Source organism: Vidua chalybeata, chromosome 2 (assembly GCF_026979565.1).
Source record: "Vidua chalybeata isolate OUT-0048 chromosome 2, bVidCha1 merged haplotype, whole genome shotgun sequence".
Lineage (NCBI taxonomy): Eukaryota > Metazoa > Chordata > Aves > Passeriformes > Viduidae > Vidua > Vidua chalybeata.
In genome coordinates this window covers 56013661-56033036 of record NC_071531.1, presented here as the reverse complement: position 1 = coordinate 56033036, position 19376 = coordinate 56013661, and the positions used below count along the sequence as shown (strand labels likewise).

At 35.4% G+C, this 19376-nt stretch overlaps 2 long non-coding RNA genes across 3 annotated transcripts; one reads left to right on the top strand and one right to left on the bottom strand.

Annotated features, from left to right (window-relative positions):
* Positions 1-12061: 12061 nt before the first annotated feature.
* On the bottom strand, positions 12062-14605 carry LOC128784757 (uncharacterized). The gene is made up of 3 exons (XR_008429607.1): positions 14521-14605; positions 13001-13106; positions 12062-12158 (listed from the first exon to the last, which is right to left on the bottom strand). It is a non-coding gene; the product is annotated as an uncharacterized LOC128784757 (long non-coding RNA).
* Positions 14606-14859: 254 nt separating this feature from the next.
* Positions 14860-17141, top strand: LOC128784755 (uncharacterized). Of its 2 annotated transcripts, none has more exons than XR_008429605.1 (3): positions 14860-14949; positions 15962-16056; positions 16155-17141. It is a non-coding gene; the product is annotated as an uncharacterized LOC128784755 (long non-coding RNA). The 2 variants fall into 2 exon arrangements; XR_008429604.1 differs by having other exon boundaries at positions 14863-14949; positions 15872-16056.
* Positions 17142-19376: the final 2235 nt, after the last annotated feature.

Below are 19376 nucleotides of genomic sequence, written 5' to 3'. Positions count from 1 at the left end.
ATCCCATGGGTTCTAACAAACCAATATCCCTGTCATCTTTGTTGCTGCATGGTTCTCCACCCCCTGTCTCCACTGAGATGGCAGACTGAAGGACCATGCCAGCACACTGTCCTTCAAACAATGGTGTGCCTTACCTGGTAGCAAACTTTCTCTTCTCATCTTCATCCTGGTTTCTAGGGAAGCAGAAGAGTTCCCTAAGTTGATCCCTCTACATATCTGGCCTTCAGAAGGGAGTCTTCTTTTTTTCCTTTTTGGAAGCATTTTTGACACAGGGCATAGACCTCAGTGACACCTCTGGCCTAGATCAACATCGCCATTGTCATTGCTTGGTTCCATTTGCAGAACCTCGTACTTACTATACCAGGGCACTAGGAAGGTGGGGCAGTCACAGTGGAGACTTACTTTCTGCATCCATCAGGAACTTTTCATCATTGTCCCTTACCCCTTAAAGTTACTGTGAAGAAAGCATATGGAATGAAGAAAGGATAAGGAATCCTCTGTATCATCTGTATCTGCCTGTTGGGCCTGTCTTAGCAAAGGTAGGATAAAATTCCAATAGTTAGCCTCCTACTCTCCTTGATATATGCTCTGCCTACTCACCTCCCCCCAGAGCTCTGTCACTAAGCAGAGGAGTTCCTTTACCTTGGACAAGCCTATCTAGTACTGGTACTTAGGTCCAAATTAATCCCACTTAAATTTAGGCCTCAAATTTAAAAGCATATTTACTGATATTTCATCTATGCTCAGTGAAGAGATGCAGCTGAAGAGGGATAAGTAAGGAAATCCTAAACAAACTTGAATTCAGCACTTTCCACTGTCGATACCTTATCACCAGATTAATCTTGCTGCCTTTCCATTCCATTTCATCCAGACGCTCAGTGTGCAGCACCCCAACTTCAACAGGAGGAAGGGACACTGCTCTCTGCCATTGTGGCTTTGTGGTAATGTCATACTCCTACCACAAATATTTGGGATTCCTTTCTTCCATATAGGTAGATTTGGAGTTGGTCCTTCATCTTAGCATTTGGCTGATACCTTCTACCCTGTTTCCAGGAAGCTATTTTGGAGGCTAAAGTAAAGTGGTAGAAGGCTTTGTGTCAGATGGGTTTTTTAAATTTATCTTTGTTCTGCAACGCACATGGTAAAAAGCTGTAACAGTTGCATGTTTTCATTGTTCAGCTGTTGGTACTTTGATTCAACAGAAACTTCCTTTTGGAGGGAGGGATTCAACCTTCCCAAAAGTCAGCTAAGAGAGGTCTACTGGAGAGATGTGTTAAGAGCAGATGAAGAAGAGACAGGGTGTGTTGGAGTTTGCAGTATAAGCAGGGGCTAGGAGGGCATTGAACAGGGGCCCAGACCTCAGAGGACCCAGAAATAAAATATATTTTTCCTGTTACTTTGAGATGACTTTGTAGAGTTTGTGAACCCAGGCAGCCAGTTGAAGTTACTGGAGGAAGGATAAGGAAAAGATGCATTGTACATAGAAACAGGGAAATTAGAGTACTTGGAAAAATATTTGTCTGATAAATTAAAATATTCCTTTCAGGTAGTTTTAGAGAGCAATAAGGTTCTCCCTCCCCCTCCTCTTCTCCAGGCTGAACAACCCCAGCTCCCTCAGCCACTCTTTACAGGATTCTTGTTCAAAACCCTTCACTGACCTTGTGGCCCTTCCCTGGACACTTATGAGTTCTGTGCAAACTTTGTGTTATTTGGATACTGCTAAGTAGTGAAGGAAATGGAAATTCTTTAAATTTCTTATCCTTGTGAGCCAAAGTGTATTAAAGATTTGTGATATACAGACATGACATGGAGAAAAACATTAATGGTCAGTGACTATTATCAAAGCATTAGAAGTTTAACCAATACTCTATTATTCATACAATATTTTCAAGTGTTAAAATTTATATGTAGATGTGAAATTTACATTAGGGTTTATGTGATAATAAAAACTTCTTTTTTAGTTGAATGTTAAGTTTGCATTGGTTTAGAATTATGACAGAGAGAAAAATTATTTTGTTAGCCCCAGAATTTGTTAAGTTTTTGCTGAGAGTTATTAAGAACCACTCAATATCAGAGAAAGCTGATAATTTCAGAATAGATTGCTTGCTTATTGTCATCAATCTTTTAATAAAGCTTTCTGTTGCACTGAGGCTATTTATTTGACTAATATACTCCAGATCTTGGTGTAAATTTTGTTCCTAGACAATATGCTTATTTGTCCATTGTAATTTTCTTTTCAATTTTAAGTTTTCTTTTCCTTAATTCAAAGGAACTTATGACTTTTGCATATGATTTTAGTGCACTGTAAAATCATATTAATCTATTTTGAGAGTAAGTATATGCTCTCATCTAAATGGTATCATCCACTGTCTGTGGATGTAATTTTACAATTACAAAATTGTAGAATAGCCAAAGTAAAAGCTAAAACAGTAAGGGAAAGGCAGAGCAACAAGGAAACTTGTATAGCTGCTCCAAAAATGTTCCTGCGGAAGCAGAGTACAGCTTATTCCTTGTGTATGTTTTTTTTTCCCCTTGCATTTTCTTTGTAGCTTGGATGTAATGCCATTAATTTCTTTAAAAATCGTTGCTAATCTGATTTAATGATTTTGTGATGTCATTTATGTTACTGTGCCTGACATTGGCATTAAAATCTTTTCTGTTTAGATTTTCACAAACTGAATTTTGTATCTTGTCAGTCTTTATAATATAAAAATGTGTGAAATAGGCAGGAACCTTTTAGTCTTTGATGGATGTTTAGAACTGGGAAATGAGATATGACCTGGATGATACAGAGTGTAATTCAATAGAGTTAACAGAGCTGAAGATGGCTATTTGAAAGAAAATTAAAGAATGTTCATTTCACATATTATGTTTTAATAAAAGATGAATCTTGGCTTTGTGTAAGTCAGCATAGATTCATGAATACTAAGAGAGATCTGTGGAGCTCTGGCTGTTAACTAAGAGCTGTTAAAATTAGCATCTTCATCCTTTTGTTTTCTTTGTCTTTCAGATGGGTTGTGTGTGATGGCAAAAAATAACAAAACCTGTTATCTGTATTTTATTTTATGACTGCATTACTATTTTAAAACAGATACTTGAGTCTGATTTCTTCACATTTTGTTCCAGGTACGATGGCTATAAACTGATTTTAAGTGACGCCATTTAACACAAATAAAGTTTCTCTGGTTTTGTATTGTAAGCACTCTAAACAAACTGCACAACAATATCAAAGGTGCATAGGTCCATATTTCGATACTAAGCTAACTGGCTGAAGTTTGCAATTACACGATGAAAGCTCTAAGTTATATGAAATGATATATTCATGTTTAATTAGAAAATATATTCTGATATTAAGCTGTGATTCTGGGTGAAGCATTTAAAAGAAGCAAGAAAAAAAAAAAGAAAAAAAAAGAGCTTATTTGATTTAATTCCGACACTGCTATTCTAGAACATCTTTTTCTTGTTTTCATGTTCATTTCCTGATTTCAAGTTTCTGTATTACTTTAAATATTTGCAATAACGATCATCTTTGAGTCCAGAAAAGGTTCTCCACAAACTACCAATAAATCAAAATGGTGGCTTTAAAAGTTATTTTTTACAGGCATTATAAGATTTAAAACAGAGCAGATAATAAGAAATTTTGTGGTAAAAAATTATGGTGCTGAGATGAAGTTTCTTTTTAGACAAGACTTTTGAGTTGTCTAATATTCTAATGCCATTTTTATCCCATTACCTCAGCACCACTGTAATTCTTATCTTTATGTGAACTATACAGAAGGCCATGTCATGATGAGCTAACTAATTTAAACCAAGAATCTGATTGCTGAACATAAAACTTGTGTTGGCCCACTGTTTTTATTTTTTAGTCTCTGTAACAATTCTTTTTTTTCTGATTGTTCCACATCTCAGTATTAATTTTGACTGTAATTCTTATAACTATTTTAAACAACTCTGCAATCTAACTAAAAAACTTAGGGCTAATTATGACTTGGGGTTTCCTTTTGTTTTGAAAGTGAGTTTATGATATTTTTCATATGGTTGAAAAATTAAATGCCAGCTAACCATGGTTTGTTCTTGTTTTGTGTAGTGGTGTGCAGCACTCTCCATCCATCTAGTAGCAACACTGCAGTTACATTTTTGTTCTGGTTTTACTGCTTGGATTCTCTCTCTCATCCCACTGATGGGCATTTGAGTGAGTGGCTGCATGGTGCTGAGTTGCCAGCTTGTGTTAAACCATAAAAAATTTTAATTCACCTTCTGGCTGGCTGATGCTGATAATGATCTTTAGACCAAGAAACCTTGATTGCAGATTTTCTCCAATTCAGTAAAGGAACTTTTCTTTACAGTTTACTATATCTTTCTGTCTCTTGCTAGAGGTGAGGTTTTAATGGAGTTCTAGCCTTTCTCTTTTGTAACTGCTGCTTGGACTAGTATGGAGTAACCTATGGAATAGTTGCTGCGAAAAACAGAAGTGTAGCATTTAACATCTCTGGTTTTGATGTCATGGACCAGCATGTCTTTTGAAAAAATTGCAGGCTGTTAATCTTTGATCCTATAAACTCTCCCAAATGAGTTACTCCAGGGTTTAAAGGCCTTTGACGGTAACAGGTTGATAGAGGATTAGCATATAAATATGAGTTTTCTATGTTCTGACACTTATCTTTATTATTCCATATTGTACAGCAAGGAAAAATGCCAGGGTAAGATCCAGTCCAGTTAGGACTAAGATGTGGGTGCCAGGACAGAAAACTGATGTGCTGACTGTCAGAGATAAATCAGCTTTAGTTAAAATGTCTGCCACAAGAATCTTGGGTAGCTTAAAAGCCTTATAGTTATTTTGACATTTTCAGTAGAAAACAAAAAACATAATTCATGTATACAATTGTTTTAATTTTATGTATAAATGCAATGTGGAGAGTATTACAAAATATTTTGGGACTGCAGCTCTAGGAGGTATCAGTTTAGGTTTCTTCCCCCAGTTTGATAACCTATTTTATTTACTGTCTTGAATTAGCTTTCTCACTCTCTTACTAAACTCAATACCTAGGTATTAAACAAAAGAAAATATTAAAAGCCATTTATTCCTGTTTCTTACATTATTGAGTCATGATAACTTGAGGAAAGAACAAGATAACTGTCAGAGATATAATCTAATTCAGTTTTTTGAAAGTAAAAATCACATTAATTAGAAATCAATTTCTCTCCTGCATCACTTTCTTTAGGAGAAAAAAAAAGTAAAATAAGCTTACTTTCTATTCAGATCATCTGGATTCCTGGGTATGATTCAGTATTCATTCTATGTGCCAGGAATTTAAAGGTTTCAATATGTAATCAGTGTCATGTTCTTATTATTCATAACAAGATAAAATTACCTAATGCAAAATGAATTTTAATGTGCTTCTTCAAAGGATGTAATATGCTACCAGTTGAAATGTAACTTGCTACATCAATTTGGACTTTATTTGTTAAGACTAGGGAACAATGACACACTACTTGTTCTTGTGTTACATCAAGCTGTTTCACATTCACACTAGATACATGGTGAATTAATCGGTTGCAGTTTTTCCAACAGCAAATAATGATTACTCTAAAACCATTATGATTTTGGCCTTTTCCTGACATTTGTTGTAGTTTCAGTGACATGCTATTACCCTTGTCACAATTTGGTGTAAAGCATCTCTCATTCAAACACCATTCATTACCCTTGGGCTAGACTCACATTCAGTACATGTCAGTAAAGGAGCAGGAGGTCAAATCTCAGTAAATTAGCTGTCCTCTGTGAAAAAAATAACTCATCTCAAAAGATAATTTACCTTTAAACAACTGCAAGATTTCCACTTTTGTAAAGTTAGATTCAATTTGGGCTGTATGCTGGAAGAACTGCTTGCAAAACATGTTTACATTTTTTAATGTTTCCTGGATTGTCCCCAGGTGCCAATTTGTGCATACTGGTCTCTGTGTGACATGGTCTAAATGCTTAGTACTGTAGTCTCAACAGCAGTTCTGAGGTACGCAGCCTGAACTGCATTTTGATTCTCTTCTTCCACCAATGTTAGAGTGTGAAATTTTGTTCAGGAAAATATCATCTCTTCATTTTATAAATCATCTTTTTGGGTACCAAATGACTGTTCGTTGATTTTCATCTTTGAAGCCATTTTGTATTAAAAAATACAGTGGTTTTACACTCTGATTGTAATCCTGTCCATGTAATTTATATAACTGGCTCAAACTGGAATTTTATGCACCCAGTTAAGTAGGCCTCATGAAATATATATACATTTAAATTGTGCATTACTTCTTGGCCTGTAAGGCTGATTTTATGGTGTGGCTGTGCCTCAGATTCTTTCTCTGAAACACCTGGGTGATGGTTCAAAGAGTCTGTTGCTTTCACTTAACTTGAGTCTGTAGCATAATTTCTTGCTTGGTGGCTTGGTTTCACAATGAGTTGGAGTCCTGTACAATTTCTATATGGGGAGAAGCTCAGGCTGATTATGTTCAATGATAATATGACATCTGGATCCTCGATTTGGTGTTTCAGTCCCTATGTCAACCCTCAGTGGTGTTGATCATGTTGAGCTGGGAGTGTTTTGAGAACAATTCTCCAGAGGCACTTTTCTTCCCACGCACTTGCACAGGCTTACATTCAGTGATCCCAGAAAGCCCTTTGTGAAGGCACATGTAATAAATATAAGGGGAGGAACTGATGTTCCTGCCAACTCTCTGTTCTCAGCCTGAGTCCAGCGGATATGAAAGGAAAACACTTTGTGAGGTTTGAGCTCTCCAAACAAGTCTGGTCTTCTGTTCACTGAACAGGAAATTTGGCTACTGGAGTATTATATTTTAGGGATGTGGTCTTACCTCCTTTGGGCAAATTTTAAAGGAAGAGAGTTTGTTTTGCTAAGTTTTCTACAAAGATATTGAGGCATTCTCCATGGAACGTACCACCTCTGTACTTCTCAGTTCTTGGCTGACATAGGGTTCTGCTGGTCTCCTAATGACCTGTGCCATGTCTCAGCTTTGACCAAGAGGCAACTACAGAACAAGAGGACACATCTTAAGCTGTGCCAGGGGAAGCTTAGGCTAGAAATTAGGAAAAATTCTTCACTGAAAGAGTGATTGGGCACTGGCATCATCTGCCCAGGGTGGTGGTGGAGTCACTGTCCCTGGAGGTGTTTAAAAAAAGATTGGATGTGGCACTCAGTGCTATGATTTAGTTGATGAGGAGGTGTTAGGTCATAGGTTGAACTAGATGATCTTAAAGGTCTTTTCCAACCTAGTTAATTCTTTGATTCTGTAAAAGGCACATATCTTTGTTCAGAAACTCCTGCTGACTCTCAGCAGTCTTTTTCCAGATTGCTCTTTTACAAGACTGTTTCTTCCTCTGTCAGGGAGACAGAGGATAAGTGGCTTGCCCAATGAATCTGAGTGCCAGAGCCTTTCTTCATATAAGCTGTGACAACAGTCACTTTTTAAAGCTGAACATAAAAGATCCTTATGCCTTTTTCAGGTTTGAATCTTTAACATTTGACTTACAATGTATAGTGACTTTTTATAGTCTCATTAAAATCAAAGTAATTTGGGGAAGAGTTAGTGAATTCCCTTGATACAAACCACATCCTCATTCCCTGATTTTTGACTATTCCTATGAAATTAAAGAAAGGAAAAAAACAACAAATTTGACTTTGACTTTTGCCATTATGTAAAGTACATTTATATAAAAAAATAAATTGAGTGAGTCACAGAGACTTGAAAATCAGGGCTCACAGTGGAACCTGACAGCTTTTCCTCAATGTTTTTAATCAGGCTTAATTGTTGTCAGCTGAGTGATCTATGAAGGTCTTACCTTTATGAGAGGCTTGTAGGTGTGGTTTTTTGCTGTTGTTGCTAATTTGGAGCCAGAAATAGTTGTATGTAATTAAGGCTCCACAGGTAAGGTGAGATTTTGTGTTCATTGAAAGGGACTTAGCAGGGATTCATGTGATGTGATATAATTTTTTTCATTAGGATAAGAAGCTTATATTCTTTCATTGTTATCACCTCCTCAGGAAAAAAAAACTAGAGCTCCATACCGATTGGCTAGAACTTTACATGGCCCTGTTATTGAGCACTGAGTGTACTTGGTTCTTCATTTTTCTCTAAAAATATTACATTTTCCCACTTCATGCAAGTTGAATGCATTTATTAAAAAAAAAAAAAACCACTCTAAAGATTTTTACATTTCAGAACAAAATTCCATACACATGTTATTTTCTCATATGTGAATATACACGTATTTACCTGTAGCAAGCCAAAGACACAGTTGGAAGAAATGCTGGCTGAACTGTAAGTAATAATATAAAGGAAGCATACATCAAATAATATAGTGTAAGCATAGAAGAAATGCTGATGTGATGTTTTATAGATTGATTTTCAGAAAAATGTTTCTTAAAACATAAGGAGGGATTAAAATCTCACTAGTCTGTAGAACGAACAGCCAAAAAAAGTCATATAGACTAGCCACTAAGAAACAGAACAAAACAACAACAGCCAAGGTGTTTGAAAGTCAGGATCTTGCTTACTGTTTTTAGGTGACTGCCATGTGATAAGACATGACCAGAGTCACCATCCCCTTTCTCCAGTGGAAGACAGCAGTAAAGAAGCATGCAGACATAATGGGACCAAACATGCAGGCAGCTAGGCTGTGCCTGTGAATCCTTTTCCCTTGCCCCTCAAGCACACAGGTGCCTTAGGCACCTTTCTACTCTGATTAAGCCTGGAGTCATTTCTGACTTCAGGGTGCTGCATGCTGAGCATGCTGATTGTGGTTTGCTCACTTCAGAGGGTACTGACTCCTTTAGATCTTTGTCTGTGGTGTCTACCTCTTTTGTACAGAGAGCCTAAGCAAATTCCACTGGAAGGGTGAATTGCGTGTAAGTTACAGATATATAACTTATGGTACTTTTATACATAACTTTTGGATAACTAAACTTTTATGGGAACTGGCCTACTTTTTGTATTGACCTTGTTAGGAGTTTTTCTAGAAAGTTTTGTATTGTAACCCTGGAAGTGCTGCCAAAATAGAAAGTATTACAGCAATAAAAGGCGCATTGTAATATATATGCCAGCAAAAGATCAGGGTTTAAATGGTTGATGGTTCCTATTCCTATCTGATTTTAATGTTAAGACAGAAAATTTCTGATCTGGGAAAAAAATACCAGAAGGACCATAGAGAAGACAAAAAACTTCAAGACAGGACAAAAGACAAGACAAAACCATGGCTGACTTGTCTGGTGCTCGCAACAGTCCTGCTGTGAGTGGGAGTTTAGGCAAGAAGACACCCAGAAGTATATTCCAATTCAATATTTTTTTATTCAATATTTTCTACAGGGCTCCTATAGTTTTTTTTTGTGTGTTTTTTTTTTTTTTTTTTTGGTTGGTTGTTTGTTTTTGTTTGTTTGGTTTTTTTTTTGTTTTTGGTTTTTCTTTTGGGGGGGTTGGTTGTGTTTTGTTTTGTTTTGTTTTTTTGAAGCACAAGTAAGACTACAAAAAACTCCATTCATTTCTAGAAGAGTAAGTATCAAAGACTTAAATATTATTATATTATATTATATTATATTATATTATATTATATTATATTATATTATATTATATTATATTATATTATATTATATTATATTATATTATATTATATTATATTATATTATATTATATTATATTATATTATATTATTATATTATATTATATTATATTATATTATATTATATTTTCCAGACCTGTGAGGGAAAACAAAAAGGAGAATTTCAGACATGGTCTTGTTTAAGGAAGAGCAGGAAGGAATGCCTTGGAAGAGGCCCAACTAGAACAGAAGTAGCTCAGAATCTGTCCTAAAAGGGTTATTGAACTTCAGTCCAACCAGTAGAGGAGCTGCTAAAAGTTGTGGAATTCAGATAATTCCTGTAGTAATAAATATGGTCATAGAGGAAAAGGTGTTAAGATAGAGGTTTATGTATTTAAGCAGCAGCAGGGAGACTAGGACTTTTGTAGACTCTGTCAATATCCCAGTCTTTGAATCTCAATGAAATGAGGGTTATCTTCTTCCCTCTTTGTAAATACCACTTGTTTGAAATTCACTGGCCTATGAAGAACAAATTACCTGTACAGGAGTATTATAGATACTGACTATATAAAATCAGTATGTAACATTATTCTTTGGAAATACCACTTGCTGAACTGAGCTCCTCTGTTCTCACCATGTCCAAAAACTTTGAAGGAAAAGCATGGTGGTTGATTATACCAGGAGGTGTCTAAAACTTTCCCTTTGGGGTGTTCTTGAATATAGGCAAAGCCTGAGACTGAGCTAGCTCTCAATCATGAAAAATGACATGTCTGAATTTGAACAGGCTTGTGCTTGACTGACAGTATAAACTTAACTTACAAAGTGGCTTAAAAATAAGCTTTAAAATACCCCTTATTACTGTTTGTAATCAAACTGCAACATCTCATCCTTAATGAGGTTGTGGCAGGAGAATGAGATATGCCTGTGTAAATGTATCAGGAAAAAATCAGTACCAGTGTAAAGTAGGTCCATTAATAAATGAGATGGAGAATTAAATTACTAATGACTTTGAAATGCCTGAGATAAAGAAATTCCATGCCAAGCTGCCTTTAGTAAGAGAAATAACATTAGGTCAATTAGGAGTGCTGGAAAGCCCACACTAAACTGTGAATTCAGTGTGAGAGAACAGCTAAGGAAATAAATTTTTGAACATGACTGCTACTACACAGTAAAATGAGGCTCTCTCTAGTGCACCTGCAGTTCTAAGACCCCTCTTATCTTCTGCACTGGTTAATACTGGGACTATATTTTCCAAAACCATCTTAAACTCAATTCTGTCAAAAGAAATAACACTGTTTTGGCCTCTAGTTTTTTTTTGTTCAGGCCTTTTCTCTTGCCCTATTGCCCTATCTGTTTTGACAGAAGCATTTGCACTGCCTTACATCTAACTGCATTTTTGTAGTTTTCCACTGGGACAAATAGCTTCTAAAGAGTAATATGGTTTATTAGCTTGAGTGAAGGTAATTCAACAGTATTGCTTCCATTAAACAAATGTATTTGTCAACTCAGGTATGTCTTCATCGCACTGGATTCATTGTACTGTTTAGATTTACTCTAATTAGATGTTAAACTGAAGATTTCTTACTGCCACTGGAGCTGGTACTGACAGCCATTTTTGCTCTTATCTGGTTTTATTCTAGATGTTTCCTCCATATTATGCCTTTCATTCTCTCCTTTTCTGCTCAGGTCATTAAATCCTACCTGACTGATTTTTCTAGTCACACTCTTTTGCCTTTCATACAACACTTTGAACTCTTTCTTCTTTTTGAGGAATGTGGTACATTAGGAAAGCTCATTTGGAAATGAAATGCCCATCTTTTTTATCATATTTTTCATGCTCATAAAAGTATGAGGTGCATTAGAGTAATGTAATCTTGAAATAATCACCCTGAGAGGTGTGAAATGTCTCTCTTTATAGAGAGTTTCCTGTTTTAATATCAAGGTGATTAATGATTGGAAGGGTCAGTAATTTAGCAGGACCATTTCAATTACAGGTTGTTTTATAATCCTCAATTTTTGATACTGAAAGACCCAACTATTATTTATGCAAATGCAAATACTTTCAAGCTGCTTTTCTGGTAATGATGCAAGTTCTGTTTTTTGATGTAAACAAAATAAGTTGAATAATGAAAATCAGAAATGCTAAGGCCAATAGAGATAATTATACTTTTCTACAGTAGAACCAGAAATGGAACAAACATTAACTTTATTGCAGTATTTATCAGCATGTTGAACTCAAGGTTTTTAATTTACAAGGCTCTTTCACACCATTCTAATTCTGCCACAGAGATGTTCCAATGAAAGCAGGGCATTATAAATCAGAAGCAGAGACTGATCTTCCCCAGAAGAAGACTTAAAAGAAAAAAAAAACCAACCAAACAAACAAACAAAACCACAGAAAAATAAGAAAATCAATGGGAGCCTCATTCTTCTCCCTCCTAGATCATTTATTTTGTTTCTGAAACATTTTATGAGCCTTTTTCATTAGCCATTCCTCATCTGGTGTTCCTGTTCCATTTCATCTTCCCCAGAAGCACTATTATTTCATACCAAGAAATGGTTGCTGGTTAGGGAGGGAAAATCAGAAGATGAGAGACTGCTAACATTGCCTTTCTCCTCAGACATATAGGGAAAGAATGCAAGATGGTGAGGGAGCCTTTCCTTGGAATTTCAGTGGTGGATAAAAGGACAAACATAATATCAAATACTGAGAATTATCTGGAAATATAATGAAAAAAAAATAGTTTTCACAATGCTTTAGAAACAAGATGTGTGGCTCTCTGCATATGAATTTCAGTAACTTCCTTGTGAATTCAAAGCTCTTGTGCACTGTAAACTTTGTTGAATATTCAGACAACCTATAAAAACTTCTTGAATATCTCAAATCAAGACTTGCACCTGGATATGTCATTAATTAAACATGTTTTGTCTGATGCTGAATCTAATGAAATCTAACAAATGATAGAGAATGATTAGTAAAAGTTCAGACAAAAACTTAAAAAATGTTAAGCACATTATTTTGGCTTCTCATTTACATTCTGAGTCCCATGGATTTGCATTCTCCTTTACATTATTTTACATTAAAGTAATGGCATAAGGTAGCCATATGATTTTCTTATAAATGAAAAAAATCATATGTACTCTGAATCTTACTGTTGAAAATACTGATAATACAATGATACTAGAGAAAAAAGTTTTAGGAAAATTATAATCAGAGTCTTACTGGACCTGACAGAAATCTAAGAAATGTGGGTTAATAAAAATGAAGCTCCTGAATTTGATAGAAGCACTTTGATATTCTCCTTGAAGTAGTGAAGATTGATAAAGTATTCTTAGGAAAAGTCCTTAAGTACCAGAACTAGTGCCAGCACGGAGAATGGTAATCGGAAGCTTCAGTCAATTCACCTTGTCAGAAGAATCTTCTTGTGTCATATGCATCCTCTGAGTCCTACCATAGCATGCTTGTATCAAACCCATTAACAATCATGTTTTGGAACTATGTAAATGTTCTCTTCAGAGAAGCAAAAGTAAATAGTGTTAAAACACATTGAAAGTACTTCTTGCACAATCTTGCAAGAAATAAATATAGCCTGTAACTCTGATTCTGAAGGAAGATTGCTTTGTCCAGCAAAGAAAACTAAGACATTTCCTTGCAACATGTATTGAAATATTTTGAAGAATATTTAATTTCACATATGTTGTTGAAAATTAATGATTTTTATTTCTTTAGCAGCTTTGATAGCAAGAAGCAGTGAAGAAATGTTTTGTTACAGTTTTCAAAATGTCAGAGAAAATATTAATTTTAGTTTTTTATGTCTATCTAGACTTCAAAAAACAGGTAGGAATACACTCATGGAAATTAAGTGTATACATCCACGTTCATACTAATAAAGTTTGTTATTAAACCCACACTTTTTCTGTAAAATTATCTAATGCCTATTAAGGATCTTTAGTATTATTTCAAACACCCAGAGTTTTGTACTGAATGCTCATCTTCACTGGTGTCTCTTTGGAGATATAATGCAGCGAAGATATACTAATGTTGAAAATGGTTTTTTTTGAAATGTGAGAAGAAGCTCATGCAAAGTAATTTTTTATGTTAGTTTCTATAAAGCCATGAGAAAAAATTCCTTGCTGTAGTTAATTAATCTTTTAAAATTTATTGTTCATGTATTATGCAACTACTGGAGTGTAAAATATATGGGTTTTAAAATAATTTTATCTTTTTCTCAGACAGCAAATTCCAGCTTTGTAATGTGACTTTAATCCTACCCACTGAATGATAAAATGTAGAAAAACCCCTTTGAATTACCATGATGTAAATTGTACAAACAAATAATTTTTGAAATGACAAAAACTTAAAGATTCATTTTACTATCTAGCATATTTGCTTCACAATACTGCATGCATGATACCAGCATATTGCTGTACCACGCAGAATTAACACTGTCACTTTGTTATTTTGCACACATATTTTAGAAGTCAATCTTTTAAGCACAGTTTCACTTGAATTACTGTTTATGCAAGCTATGTGCCATTGCAAGGCTTATTTTTGAAGTTTATCCAATAGTGATTTAGAAATTACTTTAGAAAGATTACAATTACTTTGTAATTGATTGCAATCAAAAAGTGCAGCTGTGTACAGGGAAAAAAAAAAAAACAAAAAAAGGTCTCTTACAAAAGAAAGTGATTTGAGATTTAATTGGGATCTGGAGCAATTTTAATTATATTAAGATTTCTCCACCTGTTTGCTTAATGGAAGACAAGATAAACATTTGCTTATAATTCATATTCATGAATATTGTGATTCAAATAATTCAATTTTATACTTTATATATTAAAAATGTTCAATATTAAGTATTATACAGAGCAGGATAGAATTTGCAGCTTGAGACACCTAGATACGGCTGACCACATGCAAACACCTGTATGTTTAGCTGGGTCAAAGAGGCCAGTCCCATGTATATGCCGAGAGTACTGCTGGGTATTGCAGGTAGCACAAGGTGACTCTTCTTGACAATTGAAGCTCAACCATGTCCAGTGCAATTATTGCATCCTAGGTAATGACTCAGCTCTCCAGTCACCAGACATCTGTTTTAGGGTGAGAGGAATAGCTCTTTGGGGTTTTATTTGCTTGACTAAACATAGGGATCTGGTGTCATCTATGACATCATAGAGATCCTGAGGCATCATCTTACAGCTGCAGACACACCTTGGGGCATACAAGAGACAATGGGGACAGTGGGGACACCTCAGGATGTGTTAAACAGCACTAGATGCCTATGTGTGGGCAGTTCCATCAACTGTATTGACAAGAGGCTTGATTTAGTTGCCTACACCTAGAAAATTTAGAGGTAGGACTTATTTGCCTAAACATAGGTGACCTGTGTTACAACATGCCCTAAGTCCAGACTTCTCAATACTACTCAACAAGGTATGGCTTCAGTCATCACCAGGATGATTCAAGTCACACAAAGGCACATCAAGTCACACTTGATGCTACACTGAGATATTTTAATTGAGCACTTAATGTCATTTAAGAGACAGAGGAGACTCTTACCCTTAGGGAATAGCAACCAGAGGCCAGCTGGAATGGCTTCTCACTGGTGCTGGAGTTTTTGCTTTAGATCCTTGATAAAAATTTCCAGATATCCACTGCTTGTAATGAATATTTTTACATTTAAGTCTCAAGTAAAAACTTACTTATAGATGCCTAAGCACAGGTGTCTTTGTGTTCTGAATTGTATCAAAAAGGTTATCTAAAAATGTCTATTATAAAAATGGCTGTCAGAACCAAGAGAATAATCATGCCTGTTATTTTTAAAATTAGCTAATAAAATATTATGCTAGCTTCTTTTAAAATTATTTCCATCCAATATACAGTGGTTCTATAGATTTATGTTTATTTAACTCTTTCCTACTACAGCATTACTTGTAATTTCTTCATCTGCAAAATAAAGCCAAGATCTTTGTTCCATAGAAATGTATTTGTCTATATCTGAAAGCTAACTCTAATTAATACGTATTAGGTTTCTCTGGCTCCTTTCAGCCTAGTCATTATCCTGTAGGTACAATTGGTCTAGTTCAACGTAGGGGAATCGTGGGATTCCTCGTGATGCTCTATGTAAGGAAAAAAGCTGAAGGAAGAGTAAAATGGTATGCATTGTTTCTTAGTGCATGTCCACAAATATAATAATTCTGGTAATTTCTCAACTATCTTCTGCTTACATTTGGTCAGACCTTATAGTTGTGTCCTCTTTGAATTTACATCCACAGGCAGTAGTAGATGGACATACCTCAATACTGCTAAACTGATGTGCAAGGGCAGGCTTTGACACAGGACTCAGATTTGGTCTGTCTGCCTAGGTGTTGGCCCACTCCACAGATCAGTTTTGGTCTGCTTCCACTAGTCATCTCCAGATGAAATTTGCCTTAAAGGAAACTAGCCCTAAGCAATGTAGGTGTGTACCAGATAGTGTTCATGTCTCTCTTTCATTTAGCAGTGCAGCATATAACTGCAATGACTCTAACCCTTTTCTAAATACTCTCTTTTCCCCAGGACACTCTTTCTAAGTTAAAATTCATAATTACAGTTCCTTTCTTCACCATGCAGCTGTCCAAATAACCTGTTTTTATGAGGTTGAAACCAGTACACCAGCTACAGCTACCTCATCATGAAGCAGAATGTGGTTCACAGGTACTAGCTCTGACAAGGACTGGAAAATCACAGCACAGTGATATGAAGACTGCCTTTTGTTTGAGTAACTCTCTTTGAGAAAGTCTTTGAGAGTAATTGCTATTTTGTCTAAGTCACTGAACGGCAACCATAAAATTCCATGTCATTGTGTCTCTTGAAATGGCCACCCTGACACTTGATTGAACAAGGATTGCACCTTTCTCTCTTGAATTATTTGATGCAGAGCCTGTGATCTATAAAAATCTAAAAAAAAGTTATTTTATACATTTAAAAATACTGCACGCCCAGCTTTAATTTAGTTTTATTTGGAATCCAAGATAATTAACCCTGGAATCAATCTATTTTAGAGAAAACATCTTCAGCTGCAGCTGCAGGCAGATATTTCAGCTTCAGACACAATAGCCATAGTTAATTATCCAGTCAACAATAATTCTGTTTAGTCTGAGGAGAAAAAAGCCACCCAGGTTTTCATTTTCAAGCTTTAAATCAGCAAATGCTGGAACTTAATCAGTCTTTGTCTAATGATAAATTAAGCACTGTAGAAAACAGATTTCACTCCTGTCTTCTAGGGTGAAAATTTAAATTTACATTTGCCTTAAAAAAAAATCCAAATTACATTTTTAGTAGCTACAAGAAAAGTGCAATGAGAGAAGCTGGGAAAAGTCATGCATTACAAAAGATCACACTTGGCATGGAAACACCTTGAGAGATTTCAGCTGGAAAAGCAGACAGAAAATAACACTAATCTATTTAATCACAAATGCTTTACAGTTAAAATGCAAGGCAAACAGTAAAAGAACCCTTTTTCCCTCTAAAGGGAGTTCACTACTAATTCTGAAATATCTAGCAGCATTGGACCTCTAACACAAGAATTGAAATTCTTAGACAGCAGGAATAGAATAAAAACTAAAAATATATTAGATGCATTGAAAAGAAGCTTTTGTTTTCTTATGTAATGTGCACATTATCTGCCTGATACCATCTTCTTTAAATTCCTTACTTGAGAAGGAAAAGAGTATACTAATGTTGCAGAACTATTATACAAGTAGTAAATATTTGGAAAGGAAGATCCATAACATGAAAGCAGAGTAGTTCGGGCTTTCATACTCTAGTTTTCTTTTCTTCTTTGGAAAAAAAAACAAAACAAAAAACAAAAACAAACAAACAAACAAACAAACAAAACTAAAAAAAACCAGTGATTTGTTTCCTGTCCCTCAAACTAAGGTGACCTGCAGACAAATGTATCTGGGGTGTGTTGGGATCTCCTTAGAAGGAAATCATTATTTTGGGTTGGACCTGACATTCATCTGGCCTATGAATTCTGGCATCTGTATGTGAAAACCAGGGCTTGTAGGAAAGGTGGACATAGGGGTGGGAAATTTGCCTTATTAACTGTTTGGTTGTGGAACAGGTATGCACACTGTCAATACTTTTTAATTTTGTTGGTTCCTGCCTAATGGAGGAATGTATAAGCAAGAAATGACTATTGACACTCAGCTAGAAGGAGTGAAAGTGTAGAGGATGAGGAGTTCCTGCCACCTCAGTAATTATCTACAGCTCCTGGCAGCCTAATGAAGCTGAAACCATCCAAAGACCCATGCTGTGCTTGCCCAGTACCGTTAAACCCTTACCATATTGAATGCATTTTGAAGGTGACAACCTTTTTCTCCAGTTACATCTTTATGTCTGCTTCACTGCAAGGGTGCTGCCATTGGCTTGTCCTTTCTTCTAGACAGAAGGGCAGGGCACTTTTGAACCTCTGCTCAAAGGATACACAGCCACCCCTTACAGATACATTGACTTCCACTATTTTCAGCTCCTCTGTCCTATTCAGTAGAACTCACACTACCAAACCCAACGGATGTAATTTCTTCCCCCATATCCCAAAATGCAAACTAACATTAAATTAGGCATTTTCTGCCTTCCCCCTTTCTAAAGTGAAAGAATCCTCATTTCCTCCTGTGCTAATCAGAGGAGGGAGGTATTAAGAAACCCTCTTCACAGTGTGGCTTCCTCTTTGTTGCCTGTGACACGGCCAATCATGGATTCACTTAAGTGCAGCTTCACAACTACAGGACCAGGTCTAACAATGCTTAGCAATAACCATTTTGTCTGTGTGTTTCACTGTGTCATAGAAAGGGACTATAATTCTTTATTAAGGAGAGATATAATCATTGAGACAGTAACTGAAATTAATAGTGTTAGCGTATGTGGAAAATAAGACATCATGTGTTAGGGACTACCTTTTTGTAGGGTAATCTTGAAAGGGCTAGAGAAGAGTAGACGTAAAGAACTATGTGATTAGTAGATCTGTTAGAAACAGAGAAATTTGAACAAAAAGGTGATTCTTTTTACTTTTTAAATACATTGATTCTGGGTCTAATAAAATCATGTGCTTTTAGAAGGGAGCACATAAGATCCAGGTGGCCACAGAACACATATTTATGTCCAAAAATTTGAGAAAAACCATGAAGAGTCAGCTAAGGTGAAATATTGTATATCTTTTTTAGTACTAGAAAAGTGTGTGTCACTAATAAGATCCAGGTGGCCACAGAACACATATTTATGTCCAAAAATTTGAGAAAAACCATGAAGAGTCAGCTAAGGTGAAATATTGTATATCTTTTTTAGTACTAGAAAAGTGTGTGTCACTAAGTATTTTTGAAATCAAGTTAGACTTGAACAGAGGCTACTTTCATTTTACATGTCACAAAACATGTCCTTATGATTTCAGTCATTTACATGTATCACTGCTAATTATAATTACTCCAGTTAAAATATTACTTTGATTGTTTTATGCAATTTTTTGGATTAATAAATCTCTAAAGCAGTCTGCAAATAGAAGGAGTCTGTCATTTGGATGAGTAGTGAATTCTTTGAATAAAATGAAATAGTCCATTTTGCTTAAAGGAAAAAATTATAGATATATGCCAGCTATTTTTAAAAGCAATTTTAAATATATATACCTGCTGTGCATATATGCAAGGGATTATATCTTGTCCTTTTTTTTCAAGTACAGCAACTATTGCCCAGATAGATAGCAATAGCTCAAAGTACAAAATGAGTTAGAATTTACTGTGTCAC